The 21674-nt window shown below is 40.3% G+C and overlaps 1 protein-coding gene across 1 annotated transcript in view; it reads right to left on the reverse strand.

The window, feature by feature from the left end:
* CEMIP2 (cell migration inducing hyaluronidase 2) overlaps nt 1-21674 on the reverse strand; it is a 939901-nt gene that overhangs the window by 617237 nt on the left and 300990 nt on the right. The gene's annotated exons all lie outside the window — the stretch shown is intronic.

A 21674-nucleotide genomic window follows, 5' to 3' on the forward strand; every position in this document is an offset into this window, starting at 1 on the left:
TTGCAAAAAAGTGAGTGGGCATTCAGATCACATAGCTGAATCACTTTTATATCTTTAATTGGTCAAATGCATATATCCCATTTGGCTCCTGACAAGGAGTCTTAAGGCATTACACAGTGGAGACTGATTTGCTTTAATTTATTTTTTTTTTGCTGCTTATTCAATTTCTAATGGCAAAGGACATCTGCATTTCAGTGTTCCCACACTGCAGTAGTGCTTGAGGTTAACTGTTTTTTTTTTCTATTGTTCAAAATGTAGTTTTGATCTGAAACATAAAATATTACCAAGCCAACAACACAATGCCACTACCTGATTTCAAGTAAAACACAGTGACCCGTAAGAAGAGGAATACAGCTCAGCTGTCTGCAATTAATATTAAAAAAAAACATGAAAAATAGTATAAACAAGTACAGGTTTTAAGTTCATAGGTTCATAGATTAGTACTAAGCTAACTGCCCTTGCGAGCCATTTTTTAAGCCTAGTCAATTATCCCTTGCGAGACTCAATCCCTGCACCTTGTGTTTGTAAGGCAAACACCTTAACCATTAGGCCACCCTCCCAAACCCGGCCCATCATAACTCGCATCACTCATCTATAACTAGCCTCATTTCAAATAAAAGTAATATTATCTCCAAGTTTCTTCTACACACAGTGGAACAGTTTTAATTGATTACTGAGGTATTTTACCTTTCATTTTTTACTCTATACAGTCTTCAGATAGTGAATATAAGAGTATAGGGGGTACTAGCATGTAGACAGAAACTTTAACCAGAACCAAGATTTTCCAAGTGGATATTCCAAGATCAGTGGTATCACTATTAAGTAAAATACTGATTATATTTAAATTCATTAACTTATCATAATCTAATGTTCTCTCTTCTAATGTTCAGCAGTGTTTTATTACGGCTCAGCTTCATGAAAGAACGTAACATGTCACACTTCTTTGGTAAAATACAACTGTACTTATCTTGAAAAACAAGATATTTCAGTTGGCACAGACATCTTGAATGGAACATTAAAAACAGCTTACGAAACCATAAATACATAGCTATCATTAAAATACAGAGTATAAATTAACTTCTGCCAAACATTGCAAGTCGTGTTTTCAAACTTCAGCCCAGGCTCATAATTTTACAATACCTCATGTTTCCCACCAAATGTAGTTACATAAATATAAGCTTCAGCCAATAAATTAAACTATTCCATTCAACTACAAAAAAAAAAAAAAAGAATCCATCTGTAATCTGTATACAAGGCTCAATTTTGATAACATCTGCCAATATTTTTTGAACAGTGCTGGTACTGTAGGATTTAAAATAAATGTAATAGCTTTTGCAGTACATAGAACTCAGCACTCAATGTGACTATATACAGGAATGTGATCATGTTGCCGATCATAACCTGTTTATTACGTGATTAAAACATGGATGCAAAGAAATTCACCTTATGACGGAAACTCAAGAAGTGAATCTTGGCATCCATGACGAGATCACATAATAGTTATGATCAGAGACCCATCATTAGTCTTTGTACAGCATGGAACTTTTTATGCTTCATGTACTGCTAGTTATAGGAAAAAAAGACACCAAGTATTTTATCAGTTTTAAATTCAAGCACAGTCTGGTATGTTTACACTCAGCTTGCTATTACTATCAACTGTCCAGATTTTCTCAAAACGTTCAGATTTTTACCTGACATGTTTGGTCTATTTTGGATAATATCCCTGTTTTTTGGATGAATTACTAAGGACTAAATTCACAAAATAATGACATACATTTGAGTTTCAGACTTTGGATCCCTCCGAAAATGCAGGCGAACACACATCATGTTATTCTAGCTATTTTCCACAACAGGAAGTCATGACCATATTATCAGTATGGAAAGTAGGCACAAAAAAAATCTGTTATTCTGCCGTTGTCCTTGTTGGTCAGTACTGGCAGATTTGATTTCCTAGCACGTGACCCAACCTTAAGTTAAGCACGGGGGTGCTTAACATTTGTTAAGGTCAGGTCTCACACTGTAGTAGCCCTTACCTTATTTCTCTTTTTATGGATATCGGAGCATAATCACCAAGCTCTATGCACTATATCACTATTTACTATTACAGGAATGTGCTCTAACATATCTAACAAATAGTGCAGTAATCAACAAAAGTTCAGAAAAAATTACTTTTTGTTGCTACACAGACTACAGAGGGAACAACTATTACGTTAAAATATACGAGTCACCAAGAACTATAAACCGTAACCCAACTTTAATAAAAACAACCTCGACTAAGCGCTTTCGCCATTACATTTACTTGGCTTCATCAGAGTCCTGTGATGACATTACAAAGAAAACACCAGTGGGCAAACAAGTAATGCAGATCATTCACTGTTTTGCTACAAGTCTGAAGAGAAGCACCCAGCAGTCAACTTGGTAATCTACCTTTCTTAAAAAATGTTATCAATGCACTGACTTTATAACTGAAGACACTTTCAGAAGTACACATTTCCCAAACATTTAAACTGCAGACAGCGTAAAAGCCACATACTACAAACTAGTTTCAGAGATGTCAGAAATGGACAGTTTAAAGTACTTGTACAATAAATTTTTCACATTAATAAAAAAAAAATTAGAACAAAACCCTCTATGTGATGTAGTTTGCCTGCAATATATGCAGTATCATTTGTACAATAAAATCAGCATTAAATTTCTTGCAGGTATGAGACACCTATCAAAAAAACTGAAATGTGTACATGCTACTCTTGTGAAAACTATGAAAACCAGCAATGATAATATTATTAATTTACCAGACTTTATACCTTAGAATGTCACTGGTGATTTCCAACAGTGCTGCTTCAAATTAGCAATAGATTCTACCAACCTCCCAGGACTATGACACAGATTTTGCACTGCAGATAAAAACTCTTCTTTGTACAAACATAATTATGTTTGATATGGCTCTTTAAAAATCACAGCACTCAGACTTAGAAAGTGACCTGTATGAAAATGGCTATATGGAACATCATGCACAGAATTCTGCTTGTACACTATTTTGTTACACCAATGGTGCAGTGACAAACACCTTTATTACAAATGTAAAATAAATAAATGTAAAAAATAAATATTAAACTCTCACTCAAGTCAAAGGCACACGTACATTAAAAGAAAAAACAACAAATAAGTTTTTTTTCACGCATTATACAGCATACATATGTTTTCAACATTAATGTCATACATTCCAACATTACCTACATTGGGCGACTCCTACCTTCTCTTAAACCTCAATTCTCCTGCTGAACATTATTCTGCAGGTATTGCTCCCACAGATATTTTTGTGTAACTTAACGTCTTCCCTTTTCTAAAGATCTCACTTCCAGGTCTTTTACTAGAACAATATTCAACACTTCAATTACAGTTAGTTTAGATTTTGATTTCCATTTTCTAGTAATTGCTTTTTTGCAGCCAATGGCATTAAACTTGAAAAGGCCTTACAATATCTAGGCAATTCAAATCCTGTGCCCCAACTCACTAATCATGCAGTGTTGAGAAAGCTGATGTACTACCCTCTGGATGCCCAATCTATATTGCAAAAGCATTTAACATGATGTGCTTTTACAGACGCATATTGCTTATGGGTGATATGGCGTGGCTGGCTGGAGAGTCACAGCACTGTTGGTGTAAGCATTGTAGATAAGAATGCAAAACCGTCTTTTTTAAACTAATCATATAAACTTGATATGATTTTAGGCTCTGTCAGAATACACCGCTTATACAAGACAAACTGACAAAAGGACAAGAAAAGTTAAAAGTCATGTTGTACACATACAGAGGGGATATGATCTTAAAAAGGCAGTCCTGAAGAAGTAGGATTTGTCTTAATCTGAAAAATGAATCATGTCATATTCATGTGGTACTCTCAAAAAAATGTCTGAAAGAAACAATAAGTACTTCATTAGTTGGTATGGAAGAAGTCCCTCCTCTAAGGGTCTATGATTCTGATGCCATTTCCTTTCCAGTTTGGTCATTTTTAATTGAAACTCCCATATTCAGTGGCAAGCATTCACCCCAGGAGCAGGCTACCCCTGAAGAGTATATTAGTTTGTTTCCAACCACTAAGAGACAACACATTTCTGAAACGCAAGAAATACACTGAAGGACATCTACAAGATAAAGGAATATGCAACTATGCCCTTGACCAAATTAGAGAAGCCACCAGAAGCAGCAGCTGAACAGAAGGTTGTACAACCTCATGGGAACAATGGGAGATTAATTAGATCTCAATGAAGATTATGTCCCAATTCCAAATGGCTTGCTCTCAGTGTGAGTGACCGCTTACACTGAGAGCAGGCTGACAGCAGGTGTTTTGAAATCTGGTCCCCATAGGCCTGTCTGTACAGGCTTACTTACACTTAAGTTACTTACACTGACAGCAAGTCTATTGGAGTCAGGCTAGACTTGCACTGAGAAGTCTTTTAGAATCTGGCCCTAAATACAATCTAAGAGCACATCCATTATGTCTAATCAGGAATTCTCCTTTACTTGTCTACTATTACAAAGAATCATATGCAGTATAAAATTCTTTGGAAACAAGAACTAGAAAAGACAAAGGACTCAGAAGGCCAAGGCCTGAAACACTGAATTACCAATAGACGAAAACTCAAGAAGTTATAATCCAGGCATTCATTTTTGGCAATTTTGTAAACTGTTAACTAAGTGGCTGCAACATAAATGTCTTCAAACAGCAGGAAATAGCTAGAAAATGCCATGCTCCTGATGGACTAGCATTTGACAGCGGTTACTGCCCAATAGAAAAATAGGATACAAATGATAATCCACTTCAGGAGTTTTAGTTTACCAACTGTCAAGTCCCTCCACCTCTGTAACAAAGGTGAGAAACAGCTGTTCAGTCCTCCTGAGCTCATACATTTGGGTGGGATAGAACCTAACCAATGGTCCACATTCAAGTTGTGAAGGACTCCTCTCCAAGTTTTACTCCTGGATTGAAAACAGAAATGAATGGCCTGAGGCATAAGGGTACGTCTGATAACATGGGAGCCAATTTGTACAGTAAATTATTGTCATGACAGAAAGTTACAGAATTTGGCAGATTTGAAAATTCAAGTAGAAAAAATAGATCACGTCAGCAAGCAGCATGCTCCCTGCCACCCACAGTCCAACACAGACACAAAGCATACATATGCTGACCTACTATAAAGCCCTTCCAACTCTCCCTAGGCAATATACTGGTAGACTCAGACAAACAACATATTCACACCTTACTCCCAAACAGCATCTTCAGTTTCTTATAGGTTCATACGTAAATAGGCATGTGGTCAAGGGGATCCCTGAGAAGCCTAGAACAAATTTCCCGTCTTAGACAACTGACTTACTCATAATCACAGGGAAGGCCAAGTATGAGCAAATCAAACCTGAACTACAAGTAGCAGCTTGTTAATGGCTCAAAGCCTTAACCCCCTGTGTTCACAGACCTACAACTTGCAAGACACAATTAATTATGATTACTCTAGGCTACTGCCAAAGTAAAGAGTCAAGTACAAGAGTTGAGGGAGGTTGCCTGACAGAAGAAAGCAACTTCTGCAAGAAGCAAAGGGACCAGCAGCACGGATTAAGAAGGTAGTAAGTTGGGTTAATTGCATTATCAGCAAAAAGGATATGGTCTGAAACCTGTAAAAGTAAGAAATGCTGAGAAAGTACAGTTGTGTAAAATCTTATAACAGCAGATGTCCTTCTCTTCAATGTTGCACTAGTTGGTCCCTCTAGCTAAGGATATGTGGGAAGAGACTAAACAAAAGATGATAAAGAAAATGAGAAAATGGAAACTTTGCTATATGGATATGGATAGTTCAGAGGTAGGTACTAGGCTATCGGCCCAAGGGCCTACATAAGCTTAGCTAGCAAGGTTCCATAGCTTACGCCACCCAAGAAAGTTATTTTCCTGTGCCACTGTCGAGCAGAGACACAAAAGTGATCCCTGGGGTGTATTTCCTATTTCCCATCCACTCATCAAGATTTTTCTTGAAGAATGCTAATGAAGAACTTTGCCTGACATAGATGGGTAGCTTGTTCCAGAGTATAGGAAGTCTCTGGGACAGGAATCTATCCCTCCAGCGTGTCCTGTTTATTCTGGTGACAAGGTTTAGGTCCCTAGAGCATGTAGCTCAGAGGAATTGGGATTTCTTTAGGTGTAACATGTCCAACAGCTCTGGGTTTGACATAGCTTTATATGTTAGGCAGAGATCACCTCGGAGTAGGCGATATGCTACGGAGTAAAGCTGGAGAGTTTTGAGGCGGTCAGTGTAGGGAATTTGTTTGAGGCCAGTAATCCTCTTTGTGAGGTACTTCTGTGGCCTTTCCAGCTGCTGCAGAGGTTTTGTGAGGTACATTCCAAAAGGGGCGTTATACTCTACAATGGGTCTAATGAGTGACGAGTAGAGGGGAACAAGGACTTCTTTTTACCTGGATGAGAACCCTTTTATGATGAGGTGTGCCACGTAGAAGGACTACCTGACTACTGTGGCGATGTGACTATCAAAGGAGAGACTACTGTCCACCAGGGACCAAAGGTCTCTTATCATGCATTCTGTGTTAAGTAGATTGCTGCCCATGTGGTAGTTCATGGGTACAGAGTTTTTACCAAAGGGGATGACACTGCACTTTTTGGCATTGAGCTTGAGGCCATGGCTCTGACATCAGGCATCTTTCTCAGTGAGGCCCTTCTGTAGGATGTCCACATCATTTGGGGACTTGACTATGGCTCCTAGTTTGCAGTCATCTGCGAAATTTGTTAGCCAGAGGCCTTCTGTGTTAGTCTGTACTTCAGAGAAGTAGATACCAAACAGGAGAGGTCCCAGAATGGAACCCTGTGGTACTCCATTTGTCACTGCTTTGAGGTCAGATTTGCAGTCTGCAACTTTTACAGTGTGGGTTCTGTCAGTGAGCCAGTTGGCAACCCATCTTGTGATGTAGGGATTTATACCTAGTTTAGTGAGTTTAGCTATAATTCCAGATTGGGGGATGGTGTCGACAGCCTTGGCGAGGTCAAGATAGGCTGTGTGAACCACCTTACCCTCATCCACGGCTTTAGTGACTGCCTCAAAGAAGTCAATCAGGTTCAGGAGGCATGATCTGCCTTTCACAAACCCGAACTGGGTGGGATCCAGAGTCTGGAGGTTACCAGTGTCTTTGTTTATGAGTTCCATGATGATATGGTCCATGGCCTTGAAGACCAGGCTCGTCAGACTAATAGGTCGATAGTTCCCGGGATCAGTGGTGGCTCTCCCTTCGTGGAGTGGGATAAATGTTGCTGTACGCCATTCAGTGGGCACAAAGCCTGATGCAAGGCTATTATTGAACATGGTGCTTAAGTGGGGAGCCAGTTCGTTCTGAAGTTCGTGTAAAACGCAGCCTGGGATGTTGTCCAGTCCCATGGATGCTGCGTTTTTAGTTTTAGAGAGTGCAGATTTTACCTGCATAGTTGTGATTACAGGGAGTGCATTCTTCCTGCACAGATATGGGCCCTTTAGGGGGTGAGATGGGGGTAAAGTTAGCACTGAACCTATCTGCCAGGTTGTTGGCAATATCAGTTGGTTCTGTAATTTTCGTGCCTTTGTGCTGCAACTCAGAGCAGATCTGGGTGTTGCCATCTAGATTCTTGACATAGTTATAGAATCCTTTGTGGTTGTCCTTGGATTTAGTGGCGATTTTGTTTTCGTAGCTAGCTTTGGAGGATCTAAGAAGGGATCTCAGCTTCTTACTGAGGCTGACCAGGGAGCTCCTCCACTCATGGGGTTTTACTCTTTTGCAACAGTTTCTTCCTTCTGTTGTACAGTTGGTTTATGGCAGGGGACCACCAGATTGGCTTCCTTTTTTTGGAGGATAGCGTCTTGGTTCTGTTTGGGATAGCACGATCCATGCACTTGTGTAAGTGCTAATAGAGTGCATTTGAGTAGAATTCAGGAGTTGTAACAGTATTGTCCATCTGCATGGCTGTCATGAAGTTCACCACTTCTGTCTTAAGAAGCATGAAGTTGGCTTTGGAGAAACTTTTTACTGTGATTTCATTAATGGGGGGTGGGGGCGGGATGTGGATATCAAGGGTGATAAGCTTATGGCCGGATCGGACCAACGAGGAGTTGACTTCAGGTTTGGAACACCGGTCACTCATGATGGTAATGACTAGGTCTAGGATATTGTTGCCCTTGGGGGTGTGGATAAGTTGATCTAGGGCATTGGAGTTTATGAATTCCAGAAAGGTTGAGCTAAGGAGTTGGTACACAAGTAGTTTCCCCAGTTAATGGTGGGGTAGTTGAAGTCTCTCATTATTAGGGTGTTTGGTTGAACCCTAATATTTTCCAGTACATCAAGAAAAGAGGAGTGGGAATCCTGGGGTATGGTGGGGGATCTGTAGCAAGCTACAATTCGTATTACAGTTTTGCCAAGAGTTAGTTGCACTTGGATAACCTTGGATGTATTATGCTGAGCAACCAGCCTGGAGGTGTGGATATCCTTAATGAAAATGGACACACCTCCGCCTTTGGTGTGTCAGTCCAGGTTACATGGCCAAAATGTGTGGTATGAGTTATAGCCTGGTAGTGCAGGGGTGCTTTCTGGAGCCTTGAACCAGGTCTCAGTCATTGCACAGATATCCATGTTCTCCATTTTAAGGAGTGCCTCGAGTGAGTGCATTTTGAGATTTAGACTTCTAGCATTGAGTAGCATTACCCTCAGTTTTTGCTTGCCTGTTCCTATTATGGTGGTGAATTTATTTGAACCCTGCCTAAAAAAGGCACTATAGGGGCAGCAAGAGCCTTAGCCAGTATCCGGAATCCCAAGGGCGACAGGTGCAGGCCATCTGTGGCAAAGCATCGTGGTCTGTCGACCATGTCATCCCAAGCAGACAGATACTGGATCCCCTTAGAATGACACCAGATTGCTTAGCCAATTGTTGAAGTCAATCATTTTGTCCTTGTACTGCAGTATCATTCTGGGTGATGGCAGAATGCTATTCAGGGCTAGGGTCATACCTGCCTGGGCTACAAGATCAGAGAGCTCTACCATGTCTCTTTTCATGTAGTCCAGGGAGGTACATCTCAGGTCATTCACACCAACATGGACAATGACAGAGTCATATTTGTACTTGTTAGGAAGTGACCTGAGTGCGTGGGTTATGTGGCGGATCCTGGCACCAGACAGGCAGCTGACAGTAACGTTCTCCTTGTTTAGCCTGGTGAGCGGAACATCAGTGTGCCTGACTATAGAGTCACCTATGACTAGTGTGTTGGGTACATTGTTTTGCCTTATTGGCTGTGGTTGAGTGGCACACTGAGTCTGTGGGCTATGTGTCAGTTGGGTAGTGTTGGGGGATGGAGGTTGCTTGCGTTTCGGCTTTCGATGTCTCTATTGCTTAGACAGATTATTACTGAGAGCCTCCATGAATGTTTGTGTGTTACTATGTGTGGATTTTGGTGGTGTAGATTTAGTGAGACTATGTGACGAGTGTGGTGTGGTGCAAATGTTTACCTTCTCCTCATGACTGTCAAGTTCAGTCTTGGTTGGAGGGAGCTTTACCTCCAGTTTGGCTAGATAAGTGCATCTCTCACAGGTTGTAGTGCTGGGTGGTAGGAGGAGAGGGTTGTCTGTGTACATGAGGCAATTTCTACATTGTCTCAAGATGCCCAGATTCATCAGATAGACAGGATAGAACACTGGGAGCTGACCCTTGAACATGCCTGAATAAAAAAATTATTTTCCTCTAGGTAAGTGAGGAAAGTGAGTACAAGAGCTGTTTTTTTCTAAGCAAGTGAGAAAAGTAAGTACAAGCAGTTAAAATGTTTCTAGTCCCATTAGTCTTGTACACGGGTCAGACATATTTATAGTGACCAGAGGAGAAGTTGTGGATAGCAATTGATAAAGAGCTGAAGGACTTTATCTGGGAGGGGAAGAAGGCAAGAGTCAAATGGGATAAGAAGATTTTTCCAGTGGAACAAGGTGGACTGGATTATCCGATTTGGAGGCATATTTCAGAGCTACACAGCTAAGGCTCCTATGCACTGCACAAGCAGAAAACTATAATTCAGAGTGGAAAGGGATTATGATGAAACGGGGGGAAGCTGAAGAAACAAGGAGAGACGGAGATTTTGGATGCAGGCCTTTAAGGAGAATAACAATATTCATACAGAATATTATATCTATAAAGCATCAGAAAGTATCATAAGAACTAAGCCAACACAGCAATGGAGAAAGGAGATTCTGCTGATAAGGATGACTGCAATTAGGGATATAGACAATAAGAAAGAGGGGCTGAAATTTATTAGAAAACTGGAAAATTTTTAAAAGAAGGTAGCACTTAAATGAGCTACGTAACGTTTGACTGAAAATGATTGGGTAGATAAGTGATGTATAAATGTTTGCAAATGGGAGTGTGTCGGTATGGTTTGTGATGTAAAATACTTGTGACAGTGTGGTTTGTTTTCATTTATACATACACTGAAGAAGGCTACATTTGCCGAAACCGGTCTGTTTTCAATAAATGATTATAATTTACCTCCACATCTGCTCTTGCTGGTCTACCTGGTTGCTTTGTTTTCATTTATATAAATGTATGATTGCCTACGTCTTAAGTGATGGTTTAATAAAGATGTTTCTTGTTTAAACAAAAACGGTCAGGAATTGAATAATGTACATAATGTTGCTTAGGTTACATGATGTATAGCAATACATATGAAGTACAATGTTTGTAAACGTAGACCTGTTAATACAATTTGATTACTTTTATATAAATGTAAATTTGCCTTGTTACAAGTAATCCAATACATGTGTTTAAAAAAAAAAAGGGGGGTGTCCATCTTCCACACCAGATGGCAAGGCACTCTGGAACAGAAAAGAGGGAGCTGTCTCTTTAGAGGGGAAGCAAGAAGATCTACCTGAGGAATACCCCACTGATTGACTATGTTCAGAAACACGTCTCTGTGAAGCATCCATTTGAGAGCCTGTGTTTTGGGCCTGCTCAAAGAGTCTGCCACTAGACTGTGCTCTGAAGGAATATACACTACCTGAAGAGTTAACTGATAACTAATAGCCATATCCCAGGCCTGAACAGCCAGCCTGCAATAAGGTAAAACTTTGTCCCCCCTACTTGAAGACACCACATCACTGTGGTGTTGTCTGTGTAAATCTTCAGGGAGCCTGGAGAAAGCATGGAATGAAAAGCCTGAAGGGCCAGAATCACAGCTCTTATTTCTTTGATGTTGACATGGTCTGACTTCTGATGGGAGGCCAAAGACCCATGTCTGAAGCATATGTGAGCAGTTCTTGAAAAGGAACTGGAGGCTGAAAGGGCAGGCCTGAGTTGATGGTAAGTTGTTGAAGCCACTACTCAAATTGATACAAGGAAGGAGAAGCACTCTGAGATCCAGACGGTGGCAATACTGAAGCCAAACTGACTTGAGGTATCATTGAAGTTTCCACATATGTAGTCTGGCAAGAGGAAGTACTGGAATAGAAGACACTCATGAAACTACCTAGCTAGAATGACAGGTAGTGGAAGACGAGACGGAAAGAAGGCTGTCAAGGACAAAACCTTTGGAGGTGGAAGACAGGCCATCATTAGCACCATCTGAATCCTGAAGCCCAGATGCACATGATCCTGAGAAGGAGTTAGGACACACTTTTGGAAATTGATAATGAACTGAGACATTGAAGGTGAACTCTTAAATCTTTTAACAGGCAAATGGGAGAAGGTAGATGAATCAACAGGTCATCTAAATAAAGAAAAATAAGAATGTCTTGGAGTCTGTAAAAGGCAATCACAGGAGCTTGGAATTTTGTGAATACCCTGGGTGCAGTACAGAGGCCAAAGGACAAAGCAGAGAACTGAAAAGGCGAGGAATAAAGAGAGAACCTGATTAACGTCTTCAAATCAATCAGTCTCCAGAGCTGTGGACGAGGGTAAGGAGGTCCACACAGCCTATCTGGACTTCGCCAAGGCATTCAACAACATCCCCCACTCTGGAATCATAGATAAACTTACTAAGCTGGGCATAAATCCCTACGTCACTCGATGGGGTACCAACTGGCTTACTGACAGAACCCAGTCTGTAAAGGTAGCCGACTCCAAATCCAGTTCTAGACAAGTGGAGTACCTCAGGGTTCAGTCCTGGGACCGCTCTTGTTTGGCATCTATTTCTCTGAAGTACAGGCCAACACTAAGGGAGTCTGGCTAACAAAGTTTGCAGATGACTGCAAACTGGGAGCCATTATTGAATCCCCAAATTATGTGGATATTCTACAAAAGGGCCTTACAGAAACAGATTCTTGGTGCCAGAGCAATGGGCTCAAGCTTAATGCCAAGAAATGTATAGTTATCCCCTTTGGGAAAAAACATGTACCCATGAATTACCACATAGGTGGCAGTACACTAAACACCAAAAGTGTGATAAGAGACTTAGGGACACAGGTGGACAGTGGTCTCACCTTCGATAACCACATCACCACAACAGTCAGGAAATCCTTCTATGTGGCACACCTCATCACTAAGGGCTTTTCATCCAGAAAAAAGAGGTCATTGTCCCACTGTACTCATCCCTCATTAGACCCATTATAGAGTACAACGCCCCGTTTGGTATGTACCTCACAAGACATCTGCAACAGCTGGAAAGGCCACAGAAATACCTCACTAAAAGAATCACAGGCCTAAAGCAGATGCCCTATGCTGACCGTCGAAAAAATCTCCAGCTATACTCTGTGGCACATAGTCTACTCAAAGGCGATCTCTGCTCAACATACAAGGCCATGTCAAATCCTGAGTTGTTGGACATGCTCCACTTAAAGAAATCCCAATCCCTCAGAGCCACATGATCCAGGGATCTAAACCTTGTCATCACAATAAACACAACATGCTGGAGAGATAGGTTCCTGACCCAGAGACTCCCCATACTCTGGAATAGACTGCCCATACATGTCAAGCAGAGTGCCTCCTTGGCCTTCTTCAAAAGGAACCTTGACGATTGGATGGGAGATAGGAAATTCACCCCAGGGATCATGTCAATTGACCTGCTAGACAAGGGTCCAGGGAAGTAAATATTGAGGGAAGAAATATCCATGGAACTATTATGGCTAGGCTTGTATAGGCCCTATGGCCGATAGCTTAGCACCAACCTATGAACCTATAAAGAGGGTGAACATGAATATTAAGGTAAGCATCCTTCAAATCCAAGGACACCAGAAAAGCCTGGGGCAGTAGCAGAGGAAAGAGGCTTTGAAGAGAAAACATACAAAAGGAAGGAACCTTGAGAAAGTTCTTGAGCAAGGAGAGATCTAGAATAGGCCTCCAAGCCCCCCCCCCCTTTTCAAGGAACCAGAAACATTCTGGAGTAGAATTCCTGTCTAATGTGAGAAAGGAAGACAGGCTGAATAGTTCCCTGGTCCACCAGGGACACAGGAACCTCTAAGAATTGAGGAAGTTGCTCTTGATGTTGAGGAATCCCTGAAAAAGGAGGGAAAAGACCACCATGAAGTAACCCTGATGGACGATGGACAGAACCCAAGAATATGAGGTGATGAGTTGCCAGTTCAGATGACAGAGAGAGATCTGAAAGACAAGGGAACTTGGCCAAAGTTTGGAGTGGCAAAAATGTCAAAGAGAGGCAGGCTTGTCAGAAAAAGGAGGCTGACAAACTTAGCAGCAGGAGCTCACCCACCACCCTTCCTGCCATTAGTGGCCTGACAAGGCTGCTTGCAAACAAAGGCATACCTAGTAGGATAGCTCCTCTGGAACTTAGGGATGGGGGACACAAAAATATGTTTAAGGTCCCCCAAGACTTTACCTTTTTTCGAACAGACTTAAATATAGCAGCAGCATTCCCAAAGATATTTGTATTATCCAAAGCAGCATCCAGCTGCTTGGCCTTAATGTCCTCAAGTAATAACTGCAGACAAAGCCAAGAATAGTGTCTCATGACAGACCCAAAGGCAGCAGCTCTGAAGAGGCATCAACAGCATCATAGGTCAACTTGATAGAGTGACGAGCCACTTGAGAGATTGAACCAAAAATAGAGAGAGCAGAGGACTATCCTTAAAAATCAGGGAGGTCAGAAATAACCTGACAAGCCTGGGCAATCAAGGCCAGAGTATATCTGGTTATGTGGGTCTGGTAGTTAATGGCCCTAAAGGACAAGGTAACAGCAGTACAGACCTTCTTTCTAATCCTCTCCATGGGCCTACTATCCTTATCTGATACAGGAGCTTTGTAGAGGGCAAAAGCTTAGAAGGCTTGTCAGAGGAGACAGACACCACAACAGGATCAGCCAAAGGACACAAACAGGAAGTGACAATCCTCAGGAACTTTACAGAACTCGTCAGGTTTCTTAGGAGCAGGGGGACAAGAGTCTAGTGTTTTAGATGCAGCTATAAAGGGGTCTATAACACAGCAACCAACAGAGGAGGTACTGGAGAAAGCTTAGGCATGTCCACCTGAAGCAACTCATAATACCTCTTCTGGATATCAGACACCTGAGAATCTCACTTAAAGTATTCCATCATTCTGGCTACTCTCTCTCCAAAGAACAGCTCCTCCAAAGGAGACTCATGGCTGATGGATTCCTCTTCATAACAGCCATAAGCCAAGGAAGAGGGCATCTGAGAAAAAAGAGAGAATAACCCTTCATCAGACTCTGAATCCTCATCTGAGGAATCAGATTCCCTAAGCCTTTTACACCCATTGAAGAGGCTTCAGGGCCATTAAGGCATTACACAGGCCCTGAGTAAACTCCTGCCATTTTCTTTGAGCATGCTTAGGATGTACAGAAAAATGTTTAGCCTTCTGTTTTTTTTCTTGGTATGGATGTGAGCTCTAACAAATACCAGATATTTTGACCCTTGATAAGATTCAATAAGTGTACCCAGAGCCTCTTCTCTGAACAAAATCTGTGGAATCCCTCTAGGGCCCTCAAGGTAATAACTGCTGCTCCCCCTTGACATCCAGAACAGAGTCTTGCAAAGCCTCAGAAGACATGCAAAAGGAAGGATACATGCCATCCTCCAACAGGGTCACAACAGAGGAATCTGAAGTTAGCATCAGATAACCTACAAAGCTATCACCTGCTTCTAGGGAGATGTCTGGTGGATGCTGGACAGCCAAAGAATCCATCCGAGATTTCTTGGCCTTCTTGATTACCAGCAGTACCCCAGTGTTAACCGATTCCACCATGCTACCCTAGGCTAACCATCTAAGCCACTGGTTCTCAAGACAGATGGCCAGGAAGGTAATCAGCTTCTAAGAGTCTTAGCAACAAATGTCTTACATATACTACAAAAAGTATGGTTGTGAGAAGCACTCAAACAGAAGAGGCACTGTACAATCCTTATGGGGAATCTGCCTCCCACACTGACATTTTCCCTTCTTGGGTGATAAACTCCAGGCAACCAAAAAAAAAAAAACAAGACCAGCAACAGAAAAGAAACAAGACCACAACAGGAAAGAAACAAGACTCCAATAGGGCAATTATCTGACATTTAGGTATCAACACAGCAAATAGCGATTATACAGATGATCGATGATGGCGGTTGGACTGGCAAAAATTCGGCTCTGGGTAACTGCATCCATATGTCACCTTTATGCCCTACGTCCTGCGTGGGGAGCATATGTGTAACATACTGCACATTCAGGATCTAAAGGCTTTAGTATACTGGCCAGATTTTGGGCTATCCCTGACAGGAGATCCTTAAGATGAAGAACACTGCAACAGTGCTAAAGGAGGACATCAACTGGGATATAGGAAGAATGGACTGAAGCTTGTTTAGCTCCCACATTTGCTACTAAAGCCAAGAAGTACTGAATATTCAGCTGCAAGAGCCACCATAAATATTTCTATACTCCAGTGAGATTATGTCATGTGGTCCTACAAGCTGACATCACATGCTGGAGATGCACAGCAGGGCAGTTAAGAACCTAGGAACATGTATTTTCAGAGAGCAAAGGTTTTGGTCAGTTTATAAAGGATTTGCAGCAGCTGATGAGAGATGTACTCTATAAGCTAATAGATTTATCTGTAGAAAATGCAATTGTTATAGTACTATACCATAAATGTGGATGTTCAAATATTTTCACTGTTGCAATAGTGATAACATTTATGATTTCTGCTGCAGAAGGCCTGACCTGCAATGCTTTTTACTCTTACATCTCCCACTTGATCAACACATCTGTGGTATAAGGTGAACATCCATCACTCCAACTTAAATTCCTTTTGGCTTTTGACAGCTCCAGGGGTGTGGGCTGGCACCACAGCATGAGTAGCCCAGGAGGAGACATATACCTAAGGAATAGAAGCCTAACCAGAAAGGCCTCCAAAGCTCCCTCTCCAGATACTAGATCAAGTTGGAGAGGTGGGGAACCCTATACAAGTAAAACAGTGGGGAAGGTAAGGAAACAGGTGACTGAGTAGTCACCCCAGGATGAGTACAGAAAAGGAAACAGGCAGAGAGAGACACACATTACTGCAACAACAAACACATTCAAACACTTATAATTATGTTGAGTTCCTAATACAAATATACTAAAGTTCACCACACTGTTCACTGCTGCATTAATGATAAACCTTGGAAATACTCTCACAGTTTATGGACTGATCGATGAGTAGCCCTTACAATGTGTGATTTATAAAAGACTGTTTAGTATGACCACGGCAAATCCTGCCTGGCTCTAGAGGTAATATCCACACTTACAATGCTTGGTGGTGTTAACTGATGACCAGATAGTGCCTTCTGAGCTGTGCTGGACACAGACTCCTTTGAGGAAGGCAGTGGTAGTGCCTGTGGCTCTTAAGGCATTGGCTCTCGCATGCCGTCGTACAGTCTTGCATAGGAAAGAGTACCAGAAAGGAGATATAGTGAAACAGCCATTTAATGATGATCAGTTTATGGGCCGGCTTGCTGTCCCTACTCTATGCAAAAGTTATGAAAAACTGCTCTGATGTCCTTTCTACTTTAGTCCTTTCAGTGTAAAATCTCAATTGCTTATGTGTGTATCCAGGGTGTGCAAGATCATTTCCATCTTACTCTGTGGGGTAGGACAAAATACAGGGATGTTAATGGCCTAATTTAGAAAGATTTCTGTCACCCCTTTGGACATGAAAATAGGTGCAGTGTGCTAGCCTACCCTTGTGGAAGGTAAGAAAGGGTTGTTTGCATACAACACTACTCCGTTATGATATTCTTCTAGCAGATGTAACAGTCACTAAAACATGCAGTTTTTCATGTGAAGTATTTAATGCATGCGCCAGCAGCTGGATCAGAAGGCAGTAAATTAATTTCTCTAACCCATAGCTGAAGTCCCATGGGGGAAAGATTACCTTCTTGGGCAATATCAGATTTCAGACTCCATGAAGAAATTGCTTTACTGGTAAAGGAGAATAAAGGGGATCCCATGGAAAGCAGGCTGAGACTGCAGACACCTGTACCTTCAATGAATGAAAAGACTATTGATTTGTAAAGGTCTCAGAATCTTCATCTTCTTCAGAATCTAAGAATCTTCTTCATTTTGCGAAGCATAGTTTCATTGTGATTGGTTTCCTAGCCTACTTTAAACCAGTAAGCACAATCTCAGAAAGCAGGTGCATAGATGGGAAGACAGCTACATCATCCAAGCTATCAAGCATAGGGTCTTCAGGTTGGAGTGTGTGACTGGTCCCTTGCTCTGGATCAACATGCTCACACACTGAGTCAGTGTAATGCAATCTTTTTATACTCTACTCAGGAGGAGGGAAAAACAGTTCAGTATTGGTCAAAAGGGGGCTAAGCACCGTTGGTCTGCTTTCTTTTATCTTCTGTGTTAAAAGACATACATTGCCCAGGCCATCAAGGCTGGTATCTTGGTACAAAATTTTTTGAGCTGATTTTTTTTTTTTTTTTTTTTTTTGGAGAAGCAACCAGGTCTACTTCTAGAACACCATATTTGTGTACAAACCAGAAATATATGCTTGTTCCATATCCATTAATGTGGGTCTGCCTCATTATCAAAATGTTCTGCTGTCAAGGTATGCGAGATGTCATGAGGGTCAGGCCTGACTCCTGGGCTAAGGACAATACCTCAATGGCTAGCTTGCACAAAACTGTGCAAGTGAGATCCTCCCACACTGCCTGGTGATGTGCCATACTACTGTTGTGTTGTCTGTGAGAATGCGCAGGTGCCCTACCAAATCTGAGGATTTTTGTGTCTAATGTTACTGCCGTAATCTCTTTGATGTTGACATACTTTTTCTTCTGAGTTTTTCCCTGGGAACCTTGGATCATTAGTTTCCATGGATGGGCCTTCTAGGCTGCATCTGAAGAGGCTGTGGTAGCACTATGGGTGCCTGGGCTCAGCTCAAATGTGTGAATGAGGATGGTAGGGTGACTAGGCCTAGCATGAATGGGACCCTTTACTGAGGTTCACCAGTTGCATCCACTATGACAGCTCTATACTGATACATGGCAGGGGACTGGAGCATGAAAGAAGCAGGCAAACTGGAACAATCTGTCCCTTAGGTACTACAGCAGTTTTCTCATGTGGAGTCTTGCCAGAGGGAGTAAAAGGATTAAAAAGGGCATGTGCCCCAGTGTTCTGAAGAATTCCTTATTAACTATTTTGCTGTGCTATAGAGGTAAAATGCGTGGTCAGGAATAGCACTGTCTCTAGAGGAAGGAATTCCCCCTGGTTTGTTTTGTCTGGAAGAGCTCCCAAAAGCAGAGTGTACTTGAGTATTAGTAGCAAATTTGCAGGCTCAGAGAGAGGGAGAGGCAGAGTCCCTTACTTCATAAGCAGTACAAGAGAAACACCAGACCTGTCTGCATCTCTTGCGGGGTTAAAGTCTGAACCAGTCAAGTGTCTTGGATCAGATAAATGTGTATGCCCTAGTTTCTGCAGCAGGCATTTATTACTGCCAGGCACTTTGTAAACTCTCTATGTGCAGCAGACAAGCCAAAGAGCAAGGAAGTAAACTGGAAGTGAACAGCCCTCAGTATTAATCTCGACTAAACTGAAAAAACTTTAACTTAGCACAATATCAGTGTTAACACCAATTTCACATTCCATATCAGTTACAAGGGGATTTGAAAGACTTGGAACTGCAATTTCCATCAAGGTTTGATCTCATTTATGTAATTCTGTAATCTTCTAAGCTTTGCCCCAAAAACAGATATTTTCTAGCCCATATACCATAACTAAAATTTTAAATTCATCTTTCAAATTATAAAGAAATCTCTTCCTCTCAAACTCTCTAGATTCAATGCATATGATTTGCATGTAAATGTTAAGTTATTGTTTGCTAAATGACAGTTTTGTTTTGATATAGCATCAGAAAGTTCTTTTACCCTTACCATTTGACAAAATATTTTATATACAATGTCGAAATACGAATGGTTAAATATTATAATAGACTGGATTGAGGAGTGTGAAAGAGAAACTTGCCCAGGCCTTTAATTAACTTGGTCTCTGTGAACTATTTATCATGGAGTGTTTCCATAAAAAAACTGATTTCACTTACTGGTTTCAGAAAGTTCTAAATGACATGTATAATATCTATGCAATGTGACAGTTATGCATCACAGCAACTCGTACACCAAGAATAAAGTCTATAAGATTTAAAATATATCACAAATTTTACTCATTTAAGTTCATTAAAGAGAATATATATACTGTGTATAGCAGTTATGCAAAATATGGTCAACTGTCCGCTTATCTTTAGCATACAATAAGGTCCTATAAGAAACTGCAACTCATGGGAAATTAACTGATCTGCTGCTGAGCCCTGCACCAGGGAAATGTCTCCTAGGCATTCCTTGCAATGTATCTATCAAGGACGTTAATGACATGATTAGAATAATGGCTCTCTATGGGCTTGTTCTTTTGTAAAAAGATCTAAAACAAATGCTACCACCCAATCACGCCAAATGGACTCATGAACGGTGAATTTGTTAATTCTTGACAACCCTTCCTCTTTTAACTATACGTGCTATCTTCCATAATATTTTGCATTTTAGTTTAAAATCTCTTTTGTATTATTTTCATAAAGATCTTGCAATAATTATAATTCAATATTACTGGTCTGAAGTTTAATTGTCTTGTATCTTCCTTCTTCCTTGTGAATTTAAGTTTTCCACTACACAGTTCTTCATACATAAAACCTTCATTTAACCATTCATTCAAAATGTTTAAAAATATTTATTGCCAATCCCTTACATTTTTATACATTTTATACCCTATTCCATCTGTGCCTGCAGCCAAATCTATATTTACTTAAAACAATCTAGCTCATTTACAGAAATCTCCTTTTCCAACTCTTTGTTCTCGATTTTTCACTACTTTCTTTTTCTTTAAACATTTCTTGTACATATTGTACTACACTATTCATAATCTTTGCCCCCTTACATTTTTATTTCTCTCATTACACTATCATCTTCCTTTACTAATCTGCTTAAGTAACTCAATACTTCTTCTCTTTCTCCTTGTAAGATATATAGTTGCTTGTATAACAATTATTGTACTTTTTCTTGATTTCTTTCATAGAATTATTTTTCTTTGTCAAAGTACTTTTGATCATTATGTTCTAAATATTTCAATGCATTCTTACAAGTTTTTATATTTTTCTTTTTCTACTTTTCTCACATCATATTGCCACTGCAAAAAAAAATAAATATTTTTCCTTAAATATCATCCACCATTTAAATCAATATTTATAAAATGTTCTCAAAGTAATATAATCTTTCCACAACTGTATTACTAATCTCTTTCCTTCATCACATACTTTCTCATTTGTCCTTTCTATTCCTTCGTCTATTTTCATATTTTTTTTGTTTTCCTTTATTTCTAGTCATATTGCAAAAATGATCACAAAATCCTGTTTCAACTACCTTCCCCTTCTCCTATAACTAAACCTTCTGATACTATACAATAATTGGTTTCAGTTCTATACATACCCCTTTTGTATGTCCATACATTTTTGTCCCAAAGTTTTAACTTACCCCATCTTACATAACATCTAACATATTTCTTCTATCATTTCTTTCCTTTGTACACTTGCGTCTTAAATCACAACTAAAGTCTCCTGTTGTTATAATATTCATATTTATTACTACATAGTCTAAAATCTGATGAAATACGCTTTCCCTTTCTTTACAATTAGTATAAGCATATAATGTTACAATTCTACATACTTGTTCTTTCATTTTAAATCTACAATGGTTAATCTTCCAATTTTTGCTTAAGTTGGATCTAATATTTTACTGTATTTCTACAGAATAATGTTATTCCAGAACACCTCTCATTTCCAAAATTCCAGGTTACCTTTCCTCCTCATAGTTTCTCTTGGTAATCTTTCTTAGTTTGTTAAAAATCATGTGTCTTCTACTATAATTACATCTATACCACATGTATTACACTATTCCAATATTCCTATTCTTACTATATTCTTAATACTATTCACATTTACAGAAAATACTCTAAAATTTTCATTTTTCCTTTTCCCTTTTCCTTACACTCATGGTTTCATAAGTTCATAGCCAATTACTAGGCTAGCTTTATCAATAGGCCATTTAAGCCTAACCAATTTTCTTTCCAAGGGTGAGAATCAATCTTATCTGAGTCAAACAACTTAACCATTATACCAGACCTCAGTCTTTAGATGTATGCATTTTTT

The sequence above is a fragment of the Protopterus annectens genome, chromosome 17.part0 (genome assembly GCF_019279795.1).
Source record: "Protopterus annectens isolate FY-2018-M chromosome 17.part0, PAN1.0, whole genome shotgun sequence".
Classification (NCBI taxonomy): domain Eukaryota; kingdom Metazoa; phylum Chordata; order Ceratodontiformes; family Protopteridae; genus Protopterus; species Protopterus annectens.